This window comes from Python bivittatus, unplaced genomic scaffold (genome assembly GCF_059951505.1).
Source record: "Python bivittatus isolate LINGU-HERP-01145 unplaced genomic scaffold, Pbiv_v1 ctg000850_np1212, whole genome shotgun sequence".
In the NCBI taxonomy this organism is placed as follows: Eukaryota; Metazoa; Chordata; class Lepidosauria; order Squamata; family Pythonidae; genus Python; species Python bivittatus.
This window is the reverse complement of record NW_028277112.1, coordinates 17700817-17718112: the sequence shown is the minus strand read 5'-3', so window position 1 is coordinate 17718112 and position 17296 is coordinate 17700817.

Genomic DNA, 17296 nt, shown 5'->3' with positions numbered 1-17296 from the left:
GCCTTTGATGAAATTATACCAGAATGGCCTCTTCTGCTAAGTGACCCAAGAAAGCTCTTTGGTTTTCTTAGCTGCTCCAGGGAATGAAGCAAGCCAGGAGACACCTAGAGTACTGTTTGTGAATGAGCATTGGTAAGAACCCATATTTAGACCTACACCATACTTATTCAAAGCTCTTTTATGGCTTGACACCATGTTACCTGCAGGACTGTTTGGCAGCGGGCTATCTGCAGAATTGCATTTTCCCACTTTGATCATATTTCCCACTACGAGAGATCAGGGCGGAGGTGGAAAGGCAAAGGCCAGAAGCCTTGTTTTTCTGTGATGGAGCTGACTGTCTGGAATGGGCTCCCATTAGAGATTTGTTTGTCCCCAACATTATGTTTTCTGGAAAAAGTTTTAGAGTTTTTCCAGTAGGTTTTTGGGGCATAACACCAGGAATTATATTGTTTGGTGTTTTTTTATGAATATGTCTTATATACAGGTATTCTTATATTCATTGTTATTGCAAGTTGCCAAGAGACTGTTTATGATTGCAAAGGGATATAAATCTGAGAAATAAATAAATAAATAAATAAATAAATAAATAAATCTCTGCTTTTATTGCATTTACAGATTGCCACTCAACAGCTCTCTTTAAAGTGGCCTGGAATGTATTGGGCAGAGACAGCCAGAAAGGACACTCAGATTCAGTCACAGTTGAATGCTAACTGGGCAGGTCCAGAGGAGATGGCTGAGGCTTTATCTTGTGAGGTTATTTGGGATAAGAATTCTGAGGAAGTGGATGGGATTCTCTGCAATGTAAGCTCAGCCACTTGCAGTCTGGACTCTTGTCCTTTCTAGCTTGTGAAAGTTTCCAGGGATGTAATGAGGAACTGGGCCAGGCAGTGGTGAATATATCCTTGAGAGAGGGGAGGTTACCCCCTTATTTGAAAGAAGCAGTGGTGCACCCTGACAGAAACCATTGCTCAACCCAGATATACTGGACAAATATCAACCTGTATCCAACCATGCCTTTTGGGAGAAGATTGAGGAGACAGTGTTTGGGTTGCAACTATAAACGGCTATGGAGGAAACATATTATCTGGACCCATTTCATTCTGTGTTCAGGTCCAGGTTTAGCATTAAGATGACATTGATTTTGTTTATTGATAATCTCTGGCAAAACTGGGATAAGATAGTGCAACCCTCCTGGCTCTGCTTGGTTTTTCAGCAGCTTTTGATACCATCAATAGCATCCTTCTGAACTGTCTCTGAAGGCTAGGAATTGGGAAGGAGACATTGAATTTTAGAGGCTCTCTTTCCTGAAAGGATGATTTCAGTAAGTGATGATGGGGAGACCCTTATACCTCTATTCCTGTTTAATATCTACAAGAAACTGTGGGCAAGATCTCCATCAGCATGGAATCAGGTTTCATCATATAATGATGATACCCAACTGTACACTTTAATCTCTAGCTGAATAAGTGATATTGTCAAAGTCCAACAGATGAAACAGCTTTGGGTCTGAAGAGTTGGTGATTCTAGTGAGATTCCACCATTAACTGTCAGGCCCAGCCCAAGAACAACAAGAAAACAGTCCAACCAAATTCAGTTCCTTTATTGTTTACACCATATAGACAAAATCTTCCCAGACTAAATCAGTACTACTGCAACTAGTGAATATACCCTGGGAGATTCTAGGGAGTAGCTATTCTAAACCTCTTACACTTCCCACAGTCCTGCTCCCGACTGTGTTGTCTCTTGTCTTTCTGCCCTTCTTGGAATGCACACCCTCCTTCCTGAGAACCTTACTCCCCAGATGGAATTGGTTAACGATTTGGAGATCCTCTTGCACTCACAGCTCCTGTCTTTCTACAGCTCCATATTGGACACCTATTATAACCTTTCCTGAAATGGCAGGTGTTACTCATTATCATTCATGCCTTTGTCATCTTTCAGTTGAATGATTGCAATGTGCTCTACTTGAAGTGCACTTGGAGCAATTAGAAAGTACAGCTGGTCCACATGTAGCATCTTACATTGTAATGGGTACATCTCAATGCACCTCAGTGATAAATCTTCTCTGAGTGCTACAATAGTTGTCAGTCAGCTTCTGAGTTCGATTCTGGTTGTCACCTTTAAAGCCCTTCATGTTTTAGGGAAACTGCCAGACTCCGAGGAACATCTGCCTACCCAATAATATCTAGTAGAGCAGTCTTACTATGTGTTCCTGGAAGTGTGTCATCTTCAGAGGCCAAGTAAATATGCTTTTTCAGTCATTGGCCCCCTCCTTATATTCCTCTTGATATGTGAACAGCCCCTCCTTTCCTGGCTTTTAAAAAACTGGGGAAATCTAGTTGTTCCATCAAGTCTGGGAAGTCAGATGGTTACAATTACCTCTTGGGTCATGAGATTGGGTCTTTTACTATGATTATTAATGCTTTTATTTGTGATTTCCCACATTTAAGAAAAGTATGTAGTTGTTGTTTATTTTAAAATTGATTGTATTACATATTGGTTAGTTGGGTGCCATTCTGGAAGGCTGGAGCAGCCTATAAACCCTGTAAATAAATAAAATAAATGAAAATGTACTGTTATTTAGGAAGCCAGAAAAGGGTGTCACATATTTGTTTTATTCTTCTGGTTGTATTCTGGTTCATGTGCAGAAAAAGCACTAAGCCTATTTCCTTCCAAAGCTGTGCTAGTTTAATGTTGGTTAATAAGCCAATATAGAACAATAGGACATAACCCACAAACTAAAACAATGGAAAAAATACAACAATTTAAAATAACCACTAGTGAAATCTTCTTGATCATCTAACTTCCACTGACTTTATTCATTGGTCTACGTCTGTGGAAAGATGGGAGCGGTGAGTTCAAGAGGATCTCCAGATTGTTAACCAATTCCATTTGGGGAATGCAACCCTATTCAGAGTTAATGTGGTGGATTGCAGAAGAGAGTAAGATTCTCGGGAAGGAGGGGGCACATTCCAAGAAGGGCAGAGAGACAAGAGACAACACAGTTGTCTTTAAATCACTTTAAGTAACTTTAAATAACATTTGAAAAGGAAAACTACTTTTACATTTTAAAAGTACATTTAAGTATGATTGCACATAGATTCTGTATAGAAAATACTTTATAAATGAAATTATGGTGGGAAGGGGGATCAAACTTAATTCCTTAAGGAAATAGAAATATTGAATTAACAAGAAGTTCGATCTGAGTAATAATTTGAACTAAACCAGAGAAAATAAGAACCCAAATTAATAATTACTAAGCAAATGTAGCTGAGATAATAAAAATGAAAGGCAGAAATTCTTGGTAATTAAGATTCCTAAAACAGTGAAGTAAAACAGCCCGCTACAATCCGCTACAAATTGAGTAGAATTTTTACTCAATAGTTAAAAATGACATTGAGAAATCATTTTACTGTCAGAATCATAATGCAGAAGTTCCCAATTGTCACATTTGTATGGGGCACTACAGCATTACTGATCTTCCCTTCCCTTCCCTTCCCTTCCCTTCCCTTCCCTTCCCTTCCCTTCCCTTCCCTTCCCTTCCCTTCCCTTCCCTTCCCTTCCCTTCCCTTCCCTTCCCTTCCCTTCCCTTCCCTTCCCTCTTTTCTTTTCTTTTCTTTTCTTTTCTTTTCTTTTCTTTTCTTTTCTTTTCGTGTGGACTACCTCATAAGCCAGGAATTACCCCACAATCTGCCCAAATGACTGCTTTAAAAATATTTTGTACTCTGGCACCTGTACCATGGACTCCCTGCATTACTTTTATGGGTCGCCAGTAATCCATAAATTGGGAACCAGTGATTTATATAATTATTATTAAATAATTATATTATCTTGGCACATGTAGCCAGTTGAACATCAGCACCTGTTGTATGGTAGACAATTAGGCTAATATGCCCTCATTTACTATTTTCATTGGTTAATCTATGAGATTAGAGCCACTGCAACCTTTCCATCTGAGCTAGTTAGCAACTTTGCAGAAAACATTTTTGAATGGATCTCTGGACCACAAGGAAAGATTTTAACCCTTTCCCCATTTGTCATTTTCCCAAGACTCTTTATCTCTTTTTTATTTCCATGTGACTCCAATGATATGTTGAAGAACATAGGAAAAGTTGCCTATTGCTTTATTGCATATGATTGGTCTTTAGGAGGAAAACTTTCTCTAAACTTTTTTTTTCTTTTTCTTTCTTTTCCATTAGCTTTCCTTCATGGATCATCTAGAGCTATATCTCTGTAACATCATGTGCCCTTCTCTGGACATATTAGATTATATAGAATATTCCATGGAAATATGTAGGATGGGATAGACAGAACACTTTTTATTTGCCCTATACTTTTTAAATTACAATCTCAGTTCAACAGATCATGTATACCATAATCTTGTTTCTTTTTCATTACTGTTTCTTTTTAAATGATATGATAAAAATCTATTAATTTTGTTAGTTTTAATGGTATGATGGTGATGATGATGACTATGATGATGATGCTATTATGCCATTTATGTAGTCCAAATATGGTTGGATGCTGAAACTGAAGACCAATATTTTCAAGATAATGAGTAATTTTTATTAATTCAATAGCCCCAAAGAAAAAGAAAAAAGAAAAGAGAAGAAAAAAGAGAAGATAAAAATGGTGGGTGAATATTATGTGTTGATTGAATACAGATGAGAAGTATCATGATTCACATTTGTTTTTCTAATGTGGATCATTTCCTGATGTGGCGCCAGCTACATATCTTGTTCTCATATGGCTGAATTTATAAATCTAATTTAGAAGTGGACCCTGTTGGTCTTCTGTTCACTGTATTTTCATAATACTGTCATCCATCTGGACTGACTCTTGGTGGCATTTATATTGCTATAAAGTAAGAATCAGCAGGGTTTATTCTTTGAATTAGTTTTGTCATCTAAACTTATAATTCTGATATGAGCAACTCAGCTAAAGATGTCTAATTTTATCAATCTCTCCCATGCTCTCATCTGAGGTTTACACAGAGCAGCTAAATTTGGCAGAGAGATTAGCCCAATGATACTTGAAGCGGATTACATTTCCTTCATTCAAGAGAATTTAAAATAGAAACATTTGGTGCATCAAAGAATTCAATAACACACACACACACACACACACACACACAACTGAAAAGGAAAATCTTTTATTATGATACAAGAACTTTTTTTTTTAAAGGAACTATATGCAGAATGCCTGGGGAAATTACACTTTATACTATATGCGCCAGATTCACTAGACTGATATTTCCACCCAAAATAAGTTTTATTAAATAATTTGACTTTAAAAGGCTTTCATTAATATGATCACTGAGCAGGTCAAATGTCTTACAGGGCTGTAATAAGAACAAAAATGTCTGTAGCAAGCAGTTGTGGCTAAACTCCATAGAGCTATTGTACATTCCTATTAAGTAGAATGTCTTCCTTTCTCTCTAATGTGATATAACAAAAACTTTTCAGCAGCCAGTTTCCACATGAGATCTCATTGTGTACTTAAGGATCATGGTTTGACTGCATGTGTTTAGAAGACAGAAGTGGTAGAATGGACTTTACCACTTTCAACTGTAGATGAGCATGAAAAGCTTCTGGAATTCTTTCCAACCTTTAAAAATAGCCCTTCGTGAGATCACATGACTCAAACAGAAGAGTTTGAAAGGTCTAGAATGAAAAGAAGCAGAAACCTTCCAAGCCACTGCCCAACTGCCTTTCCATAGAGAGGTACAGGAGGATTATTTTTCTGAATTTTTTTCCCCTCTCTGTAGCCAAATGCAATCCATTTTTCAAGCTCAATCTTTCTTTTACTGACTTCTCCCACACAAAATTTGGTCATATTCTGGTTTGTTTTGCAGCATTATCTGAGTGATAGACAGACTGACTGAGAGAGTCTCAAGCCCTTTTACATAATTTCTTTCTAACTTTCCATTGAAAATAATAAATACAATTAGAAACCTAGGAAATCTGGAAAGTGAGTGATAGAAAATTTCTTCCTCTGGGTTTTTCTTCCACTTCCAGGGTGAGTACTACAGTATATCTGTCTTCTACAGATTTTGTTGAGCCAACAATTCCACCTCAGGGTAGCTGGGATTAGACCCAGCTAGTTTATATTTAAAATCTGTTTTGGTAATAACTTTTGAAAGTCTTAGAGATTGCACCAAGGGGCCCATCCAGTCTATGGCATGCATTTCTGACATACTGTTTCCACACAAACTGAATGTTGAATATGGAAGGCTCTGAGTCATAGTTATGGATGTGAAGAGAGTAAGGAAGATGACCTTGATGGAAATATGCAAGAACTGTTACCTAGGCAAAAGGGGCTGAAGCATTTTTAAGTCCAGAGCAACCGGATAACATTCAGAAGTGGCTCAGGCAGAAACCTCCCTGTTTCAGTGGTGTATAAGAAAGGGGAGGAGGTACAGCACATTCAGATTCTGTTATTATAACCAATCTCAATAAAGGTAGTTTTAGTTTTCCTGTAGAGGTGATTTCCTGGTCTGTTCTACCTAGTGGGGCTGACAATATGTGTTGGTTCTTTGTTTACACGTATTCCAGAGAACATATGGATATGGGGAGGCAGGGGAAAGGTGAAGGGGGGTAGAGCCAGCTGGAGTGGTCCATTCACCCATTGACATGTTTGAAACTCCACAGGAAGGGAAAGGTATAGCAAAGCCTTGAGGTATTCATGTAATATAACAGTGATTCCTATTTACTCCAATAGTCTTTGATGCTGGAGGTAAATGTAATTTATATAAAACAGTCTGAGTGCTTAGAGAAGAACAGATGGCTTAGCTACAATTTTGTGAATATTTTCATAGTTGACTTGTTACATTTGGAAGGAAATTTTAGCTTTTAAAAATAACGGGTTCTAAATGATAGATTTTGCAACCAAGAGGGAGTTATTTTAATCAAGTGAACATTTATCATTTTAAAGGAACATTAGAACCCTTGGGGAAACATATATGGCATCGAACCCTTAAGGTATTTGCTACAGTTTTGTCACTAACAACTTGAAAATCTATGCAGTATGAATCAAAAGGGAACAGAGGGTCATAGAGAGACCTGGATTTCAGTGCTCACTATAGCAATATGTAATATCTTCCAGGTGAATACATTCTGTGAATTGATTTTTTTTAAATGCTGGGCTGCCAAGGCAACTAAAATAATTGTACTTGGATTATTATGTTATCATGCTGTTTCCATTAAGGCTATAGCAGGCTGAATGAAGTCACACAACTTAACCTTCTTTGAAAGAAAGCTCTGGACATTTGGCCTTCACATTTGCCCTTCCATGTCATACTGCTGCCCACATCTCCTTTAATTATTATATTTTAGCCATCATAATTTGTTGCTATTTGGATTTTCAATCCCAGGTACAAATATGTACTCGGTCTTTAAAAAGAAAAATAAGGAAAAATGCTTCATTTGTTATTTAAAGCCTACACTTTTATGTTCAGCCCCCTTTTTTAAAGTAAATTTATTTCATATTACTGGAAAGCTATTATCAAGACTGAGAGCCAAAGTGGTACCATGATTAGGCACTGGATTAGGTTTGGAGAGATGCAAGTTTGGATCCAGATGTAACCATGAAACCTTGCTTGGTCACTTCTGGGCCAACAACTTTTTCTCAGCCCAACTTATCTTACTGAATGTTTTTTGTGGAGAAAAATAGGATGAAGGGGTTGGAGTACAACATATTCCAGCTGGTGTTCCTGAAGGAAGGAGGAATATAAATCAAATAAGCAAACTCTTCCCATAAGTGAGAAATGGTTGACTATTAAGCTACATTGGCTTTGTATCTGTTTTAATCTGACAGGCTTGTGTTTCGTCCACCTTTAAAATGTTGTGCTTTGCATTAGTAAAACTCCAAATAGTCCAGGCCTTGCTTCCCTCACAAGGACTGAACACATAAAGATTGCATATGAAATTACAATAGCAGCAGGTTTCTAACAAAATAAATGTAGCATTTTATTATTTTTTTTTTTTTTGCCTCTTCGAATCTGTTTTTGAGTTACTACCTCTACTGACAGAATTGAGTACAGTATGTCATCAGGCTAGTTATTATCAGTCCAGGGAAAGTGGCTGTTGAAACAGTGCTTTTAGGAGTGCAGAGATGAAAATAATGAGGGCATAAAAGCTTCAGCTGCTACTGCATTACTTACAGGAACAAATTCAGTGCTGGTACTGCATGATTGACCTTTCTTGATAATGGGACCTGGCCAAAGCAAAGAACTCAGGTTTGCTGAACCTATTTATGCAATATGCTTTGTTCCAGAAAATAGATTTAGATGATCAACCTCATGAAAATTAAGACTACCAGATCTGGGCTTCAAAAATCTGAGCAGCCACTAGATGAAAGCAACAATGGCATTATTATTGTTGGCTGCACAGTCACCCAAATGTTTAGATTGGATTTGGCATTTTTATCCACCTATTGAATCTTCCCAAGGACCTGGAATAGGCAGATATTGTTGTGTGATGGTGTTAAAGGTATTGTTGCAGGATGTAAGTTCTTCAAAGTAAAGCTGCCTTTGACTGATGGTGATTTTGTCGATGCCAATGATCTTCAAGCGGCACTCCAGATGTTTTGTTATTGCACTCAAGGCCTATTACCTATTACTAGTGGTACTATCTTTGCTTTCTTTTGCCACAGTTGTTCTACTTCTATTTGCAGGTCTGTGTACCTAATTATTTTCTCCAGTCCTTTCTCTTCAATTCTGCTGTCTCAGGGTATTGCAATGTCCACTATCTAGACTTTTTTTGTCTTTCTTATCAACAGTTGTTAAGTCTGGGGTGTTATGTGGCAGGTGCTTCTCTGTTTGACAAGTCCCAGAGCACTTTAGCTTCTTCATTTTCTATTACTTTGTATGTTTTGTGGTCCCACCAGTTCTTGCTTGCAGGAAAATGGTATTTCTTGCAGATATTCCAATGTATCATTGTTGCTACTTGGTCATGCTGTTGTTTGCAGTAAGTCTGTGCAATCTTCTTGCAGCAGCTAACTAGGTGGTCCACTGTATTTTCAGCTTCTTTGCAGAGGTGGCAATTGCTGTCTGTTGCTGTCTTCTCAATTCTGGCTTTGTATGCATTTGTTCTTAAGGCTTGGTCTTGTGCAGCCAGAATTAGCCCCTCTCTCTTTCTTCAACTTTCCTGCTCTTTGCCAGTGACAGGTCTTGTTGTTATCTGATTTGCCTGCTAGTTTTTTGTGTACTGGCCATGTAATATTTGCCTTGCCATGTCTCTTTTCTGTTCTTCATTTGGTGTTTCTTGTAGGCCAGTTTGGTCTCTAGTATTCAGTAAGCCTTCATGGTATACTAGCTTCAGTGCATCTTCTTCACTGTCCTTCAGATATTCTTCCAATGCCCTGTTTTCCTCTTCAGTTGTCTGGTGTAGTTGCAATATTTCACTCCACTAATGCTCCTTCATAAGTAGAGTCTGTTAACATCACTTCATGGATGAAGGGCATGATTCATTGTCATTATTTTTCTGGTCTTCCTATCCAGGGCTTCTAGTTCTGCTTGAGTCCAGTCCACTTTTTCAACTGAGTATCTAATGACTGGAATTGCCCAGGGGTTAATTGCCTTGATGTTATTTCCTCCACTGAATTTGGATTTTAAGATCTTCATCACTTTTATGATGTATTCACTACTAACCTTCTTCTTGACTTCAATGTGCTTGATGTCAGCCTGAAGGATGCCCAGGTATTTGTAGTGATCTTCTTCATCTAGACTCCATAGGGCATCTTGATTCCTTTAGTTTTCACTATTTTTCCCCTATTGATGGTCAGGGTGGCACATTTGTCCAGTCCACACTTCATTGCAATATCTTGACTTTATATTCATACAGTGTTGAGCAGCAATTTTATTTCAGATGATGTTTTCACATACAGTTTCAGATCATCCATGTAAAGGAGTTGAGATAAACTGGCAGATGTTTTTGATGTTTGATAGCCATGGCCTGACATGTTCAGTATTGTTGACAGAGGAATCAGTGTAATGACAAACAGTAGTGGTGATGGTGAGTCTCCTTGAAAGATTCCTTTCTTGATGTTAACCTCTCCCAGTCTATCACTTCACCAGCAACTGTGCCTTCCATTGTGCCATTGGTCTTTGTACAAAGCTTCTGATGTTTCTACTGACTCCTGTTATTTCTAGGCACTTGGTTATTCAGTCATGTGGCAGGGAGCTAAATGTCTTCTTGTAATCAATCCAAGCTATATTCAAGTTGGTCTTCCTTCTCTTGCAGTTTTCCAAAATCATCTTAACAATTAGGAGCTGATCTTTTGATCCTCTGCTGTTTGGGTGGTTTCCTTTCTGAAATTAATTTGTTTTCAACTAGATGCTGTTGGACTGCATAAGCTACATTTTTTTTTTTTTTATCTGCGCTCAGTCGTTACCGACTCTGCAGTGACTGCTTGGACGAGTCCTTGCAGTTTTCAAGGCAAGTGTTTCGGAAGTGGTTTGCCAGAGCCTCCTTCCTAGAGCAGAGCCCAGCTGGCGAGCGCAGGAGGCGGGGTTTCCGTTGCTTCGCGCCCTTTTCGGGTGCACACAGTTTTTCGCGCTTACCAGCAACTGCTCCCAATTCCTTTTTGCAAGGCGCTGCCAGCATTTTTCCTCCCACTGGAGTGAGAGTACCCATTTATCTACTCACGTGAGTTTTCGAACTGTTGGGTTGACAGGAACTGGGGAGGAAACAGGAGCTCACCCTGCTAACGAGAAGGCTGGACTCGAACCGCTGAAGCATTGACCATTTCTGGCCAGCAACTTTCAGCATCATTAAGCAATATGAAAGTTGTTGGTAAGCAGGTAATTGGCCTGTAGTTGCCTGGTGTTGCCCCTTTTGTTGGATCTTTCATTATCAGGTAGGTTTTGCCAGATGCTAATCAATCTTCAATTTCACATCCTTGCAGTATGTTGTTAAACTGTTTGGCAATGTGCAGGTGCAGACCAGTCAGATTTTTGAACCAAAAGCCATGCAGTTCATCTTCACCCGGTGCTGACCAATTCTTGATCTTCCTTGCCCTTTTCTCCACGATTTCTGCTGTTATTACAAGTTCTTTCATTTCAACTTCTTTTTTATTCTTATCCACCTCCTTTATCCAAGCTGCATTCTTCTTATATTTCCTTGGGTTGTCCCATAGCTGTACCCAGAACTGCACTGTTTCTTCTTAGTCAGGTATTGACTGATTCATTACAGTCTCTCCATTGATAGATTGGTAGAAACATTTCTGATTTGACTGGAATTGGAGATTCTGTCTATAGTGTGCAATTAGAGCTTTGTATCTGCTGATCTTCTTGGCTATGGCTGTTATTTGCTGCGTTATTATTCCCAGTGCTTCTTTGATATTCCTTGTTTCTAGATGATATTTCTTGATCAGATATTTTCTGGTCTTCTTGTTCTGCAGCTTCCTTTCTTTCATCTATTCTAGCTTGCTTGCATCTGGTTTTAGCATGCTGATCTTATTTTCCAACCTGATCTTCCATTTTGGAGGTGCACTGTTTGGCTTTTTTTCTTGCTTGTTGATTTTGCACACAAAGTATTCAGTTATAACTGCACCCATGCTCTACATTGATTGGTTTGTTTCTTGCAGTGAGCTCGTGCTTATATTTGATATTACAGCATTGGCATCATTTAATACTTGTGATAGCTGTTTCTTTGTAGCAAGCTTCATTGCAGGCAACCTTATTCTGTTGTTTTTGTGCTGTTCTAGATGCTCAGTTATTCTTTGTTTCAATTCCTCTTGTTTTTTTAGTTAGAGGGCTTTGTTCTTTCTGAGAAGACAGAGGAAAGGGTGTCTGGTTTGGGAATGAAAATGATTCAACAGCTTTGCTTTATTTTGCATTATAAATTGGTGTTGATCTGCTAGCTTCTGTTCTGTTATTTCTGATTCTGGAAGTTGTTCTTTCAAGAACTGGTACATTCTTTTCAGATATCTGCTTCTTGTTGGACTTGATTTGTAATAGCAGTTCATTATTTCTTTGTTCTCAGTCTTCATATATTTGTGATGGGTAAACAACTTTTATTCCAGTAGTTCTGCAGCTGCTGGCCCTGCTTGCTCAGCCAACAGTCCTGAGTCCTGTAGCCCACTTGTCACCAGATGTCCAGGAACTAGAACACCCTAGCATGGTTCTTGCTGACCTGGGCGATGACCGATCTGGTATGGGTTTCTGTAAATTACATCTCACCATATTGTTTATGGAAGACACTCTTTGTCTGGCTCCTCTGATAAGACCTGTCCAGTATGGTTGAACTTCTGGTACAGCTCTCATGTTGTTGCTGTTGTTGTTGTTTACATAACAACATGAAATCACAGCTGCCAGTTTTTTAGCTGGTATTGGCCTTCATCTGCATTGAGTTCTTCCCAAGAACCTAGGATGTTGTAATGTATCAGTGTAGTACATGTGCAGATCCAAGCAGTGTGGCTTTTTGTAATAGGCAGATGGAAATTTTGTCAATGCACAGATTTTCTAAGTGCTGCCCAAGGTTTTTGGTATACCACGCAGTGTGCCGATAACCACTGGGACCACCACTGCCAGTTTATGCCATAATCTTTCAACTTCGGTTTTCAAATCTTGATACTTTATGATCTTCTCCAATTCATTCTGTTCTGTTCTGTTCTGTTCTGTTCTGTTCTGTTCTGTTCTGTTCTGTTCTGTTCTGTTCTGTTCTGTTCTTGCCTGGTATTGCCACATCAATTATTCACACTTTCTTCTTTTCAACCATAATTAAATCTGTTATGTTATGTGCCAAAACTATATCAGTTTGTATTCAGAAATCCCAAAGTATGGTTAAATTCTCCCCCAAAGAAAAAGAACAAAAAAGGAAATAGAAGTTATAATAAAGTTACAAAAACATATATAGATCTATCTATGTACAGACACATACACACACACACACACACACACAAACTAGATTCCATGTTTTAAACAAATTAAACCTTAAACAGATGGAAATAGATTGATTAGAGTTTCAATGAATCAGAGAAATTGAATTTATATGTGGAAAAGAATGCATACAAACATATCCTTTCCAACTGTTACATTCTATAATTCTGTGATTCTAACTCTTAAAAAAGATAGAATGCTGCATTCTGTAACTTCCTCCATTTTTAGAACTCTGTTCCAAATACCTTGTGGTTAGGAATTCAAATTTGCGAAATCCAAGCATAATGTAAAAAGCTGAAGGAAAGCTAACTATTCAGTCATAGTTTCTAATCTATTGTGCAAGTGCCATGTGATGCAAATCTTTCTAGGAACACTGATTTGCGTCAGCAAAATCTTTAACCAAATCAGATATTAGCTTTCTAAAACAAAGCCAGATTCCCTCTGAAGCAATCAGATTGAAACTGAATCTTCCTGAAGCTTTATGAATACTGGGATACTTTGAAAGGCTGCAAATATATACTGTAGATAGCATGTTTGGGGTGATGTACTATTTTTGTTTTCTTTTGTTTCTGCAAATATGGAAATGCCAGGATGAAAGGTAGTTACTGAAGATTAATAATGTTTTGCTGCACACTGTTCTCTCCTCTTTTAAAATTTTGTCTTATCTGAACAAGAATTATTTGAGCAGTATTTGGCTGCAGTAGTTCGCCACAAAATTACCAGTAGGTTGTGGAGCCTCTTAGGGTTGGAGAGTGGGTAACCAAAGTATAGATAGAGTTGGGGTCACAGTAGGCAAACCCAGTAATGACAGGATACAGTACCAAAAAAATGAAAGATAACTAAGTAAATTCAAAATCCTGAAGAGAAAGCACAAGATTGGGATTGAAGGGTGACCAAAAACACAAACACACCTCTTTCAGCTCCTCTCTTCCTCTCTCTCTCTTTCTCTTTCTCTCTCTTTCAATCTTTTTTTTTTCTTTTACTTTAACCTCCAGAAACAGTCTGTTCTAAGTCTAGGCAAGTCACTTCAGAATTACAGGCATAAAACCAGAGAGGCAATATAGGACAATCTGAGGCTTTGTATAACTTTGAAAATTGAAAATTGAGGGGAAACTTTCTCAAAATACAAAATAAAAAGGATTTGAAATTCCTCTTCCAGCTCATCCAGTATCTCCACCCCACCTGCTATGTGGGGTGGAGTGCCTAAAACATAATATGAAGTTCTTCTTCTCTTACTAAGAAATCATATCTGGAGCATTCTGAATGACTAGATAACTACAGTTGTGATAACATTTATTCATTGAAATGGCTTGATTTTAATCAATCAGCATATCCGTATAGCTTTGTATTATACTATAAATTCTTTGAGTAATACTGTTTAACATATTTCTAGCTTAAACACAACATACACAAATAAATAGTAATCCATTTATTTATTTTGCACCTAGATTTTGCACTGCTGACAGAGAAAAGAGTTTTTATACATGCGGAACAGAAATCATCACTAGACTTAGATTAAAAGAGTTAATCTGATTCATTTAATTAGAAAATAGCAGTTTCATCTCTGACTGATTCGCAGCCATCAAAATTCATCTCATGATATGGATCCAAATCTCAATAGTTTTTTGTTTTTGTTTTATTTTTAAATTCTAGGCAGAATTGGATGGTATCCATTTGATGGCAAAAACCCAACTAATTTTCATATGAATCCTCAATCATTAAGAATGCTCTGGGAGGGATAAATTTTAGACTTGTATATAATCAAAATCTATTCTAATTAGCCTGCTTTGGTTTGGGACTCAGGATTTAGACAGATGTGTATGTCTATCAGTTGAAATAACTAGAATGCAATCCAGATGACTTTTTCCAGTTTGGGGATTTCAAAATAAAAATAAAAGCCTGAACCTGATAATGTCCCAATCCTTTTCATCAACTGTAGAAAATTATTCACCACACAATATTCACTCAAAAAAAGAAAAGATATATTTCATAAATTAACATAATAGGCTGGTATATATGTGGGTGTAAAGTTAATTTTAAGCATTTGCTGCATGGAAAAAACTATCACAATGAACTGCAGAGAATATTCTCAATGAAGAAAGACTGTTGAGAAGGACAGCTAAGTGACATGTCAGAAAAAATAATGAAGATAAAATAGAAACAGGGGAGACTTTGAGAACAAATGATCATCTGCCTTTTCTAAACCACTTCTCCTGAAGAGAAGAAATTAGAATCTCTGATGTATGAAAAATTAACAATAAAGAGGAATGACCACTCATCTATAGCTCATTTTTAAAATTAGCACAAGATTTATGATGAACACCAATCTTGCGATGTGACCCCTGGAAATACCTACAGCTGTTGCTGCAATCAAGAATATGTTCACTATTTGCTAGGTTTTTGCAGGTATAAAATAAAAAAGAGATAAATCATAGTTATTGCTACAAAATAGGGTTTTGGAGCACTGAGACCTGGGACATTCGTAGACTCACATACAAAGGTTTCCACTGAGCTGCGACAAACTTGCAGATCAGTGCTTGCTGCACTGCCCTATCTTGGAGCCATCATTTCCAGATTATTAACCTAATCATTTAAAAAGAACTTTTCACAGCATTAATCCCATTTAAATTTAAAGATGGAAACATTCAGTAGAGGAGAAGCTCTATTAGCTGCACAATGTGAAACAAATGGGAACATGGAGTGCAGCTGAGCTAAAATCCTGAAGGAAAGTGGAACTTTGTGTAAGCATTCCTTAGCTCATCAGTATCAAACTAAGATGCAGTTTCCTTAGCAGGTTACTTCAGCGCTGTGTACAGGCCAAAAGATAAGAAAAAATTAATGTCATGCTACCAGAGATCAGCAAGAGAATACCGTGGCAACAGTCATCTCTGGAGTTAGATACTTAGTGGATCCAGTTCATGTGAAATGTCCAGTGGTGTGATTTGTATCATGGAGAAGAATGGGTCAGAGGCATTAATTGGTGATCCAAAAGTAAAATCTGGGCAGAACCCAGTGTCTAATAAGCATGGTCATAGCATGATGTAGCAAATCATGGACAGAGAAGTATAGTAAACTGAGGATATATCAGATGTTTTCTGTCCTGCATCAGAACTTCTCTTGTTTATTAATTCTATCTAGTGACAAAATGTGGTTCTTAAACCTTAAAAATATGATTGAGAGACAGGGGCAAATCCTTCTATATCCTTTTTATGTCAGATTCTGAATTATTCAGTCACAAATGAATTTGAACCCATTTCACCATTGGTTTGAGATACTTTAAAAGGAGAAACATATTAAAATATTTCCATAACACAGATAATTCCCTTACTTGTTTCACAATCTAAATATTTGGCTTCTACCCTGATCATTAAAAGGGTTTTCTTGTTTGTTTGTTTGTGTTTGTTGTTTTTGTTTTTGGTGGGACTCTTGTCACCCGTGAGCTTTTTCTAGATATATCAGTGGGAGGCTCTGGCCAGCTGGACTGAAAGGGTAAGGCAGAAACATTCTTGCGGTGGAGGGAGGAAGTATAGTACAAAAAGCAATATGGTGGCCTCAGCAACATGATTGAAGCTGTTTTTGACCTTAACTCACCATGAATATCTCTAAGAGCAGGAACACCATTCCATCTCCCACTCAGACAGGAAAAACCAACCCCTTCCCCACCATCCCCAACCAATTCCTCCGGTGTAAATAGACAGTTCCTGATCTCATCATTTTCATAGTCCTCATAAACTCCAGTTTCACCAACCCACAACTCATCTAATCCAATATTTCTAGAAACAGGCATAGGGCAAGATCATAATGGGGTGGTAGCCATCTCTTCTTCAGCTGATTACAACAAAGGCAACATGGTGGCCAAACTAACAGTACATTTAAGGCATCGGAGAACCCTAGGCTGCCATTCCTCCACTCGTTACCAACCCCATACCCATTCATGCTGTCCTCATTTCATGCCACAAACGGTCACCCACAACTTAGGCATCTAAGTGTCTGCCTCACACTCAAGAAAGGTTCATTGGTGAAGTTTGATGAACTTTGGTTCATTGAATTCTGCCACTGTCTCTCCACTTCCATTGTTCTCCCCACCATTTAAACATCTCCAGAGCCAACCAAGCTCTGCATTCCCACACCCTTCACATTTACAACTGCCAAAACAGCGTACTTGTTTATTTCCTACTCCTATTGATAAGAGAATAGAATAATTGTACATAGAAAGCAAATATAAAGATATGGAAACTGAACAAAAGGAAATTAATGTAAATCTGTAATTAATATTCATACATACACCTCATAATCAGACACATCTTATATAGTATATACAAGGATTATAGCTGAATTTCTTTAAAAAAGAAAAAGTAATACTCAAGGTGTTCCTTCTTGCAGAGAAAACAAAAATTGATTTTTGTGTTATTTAGA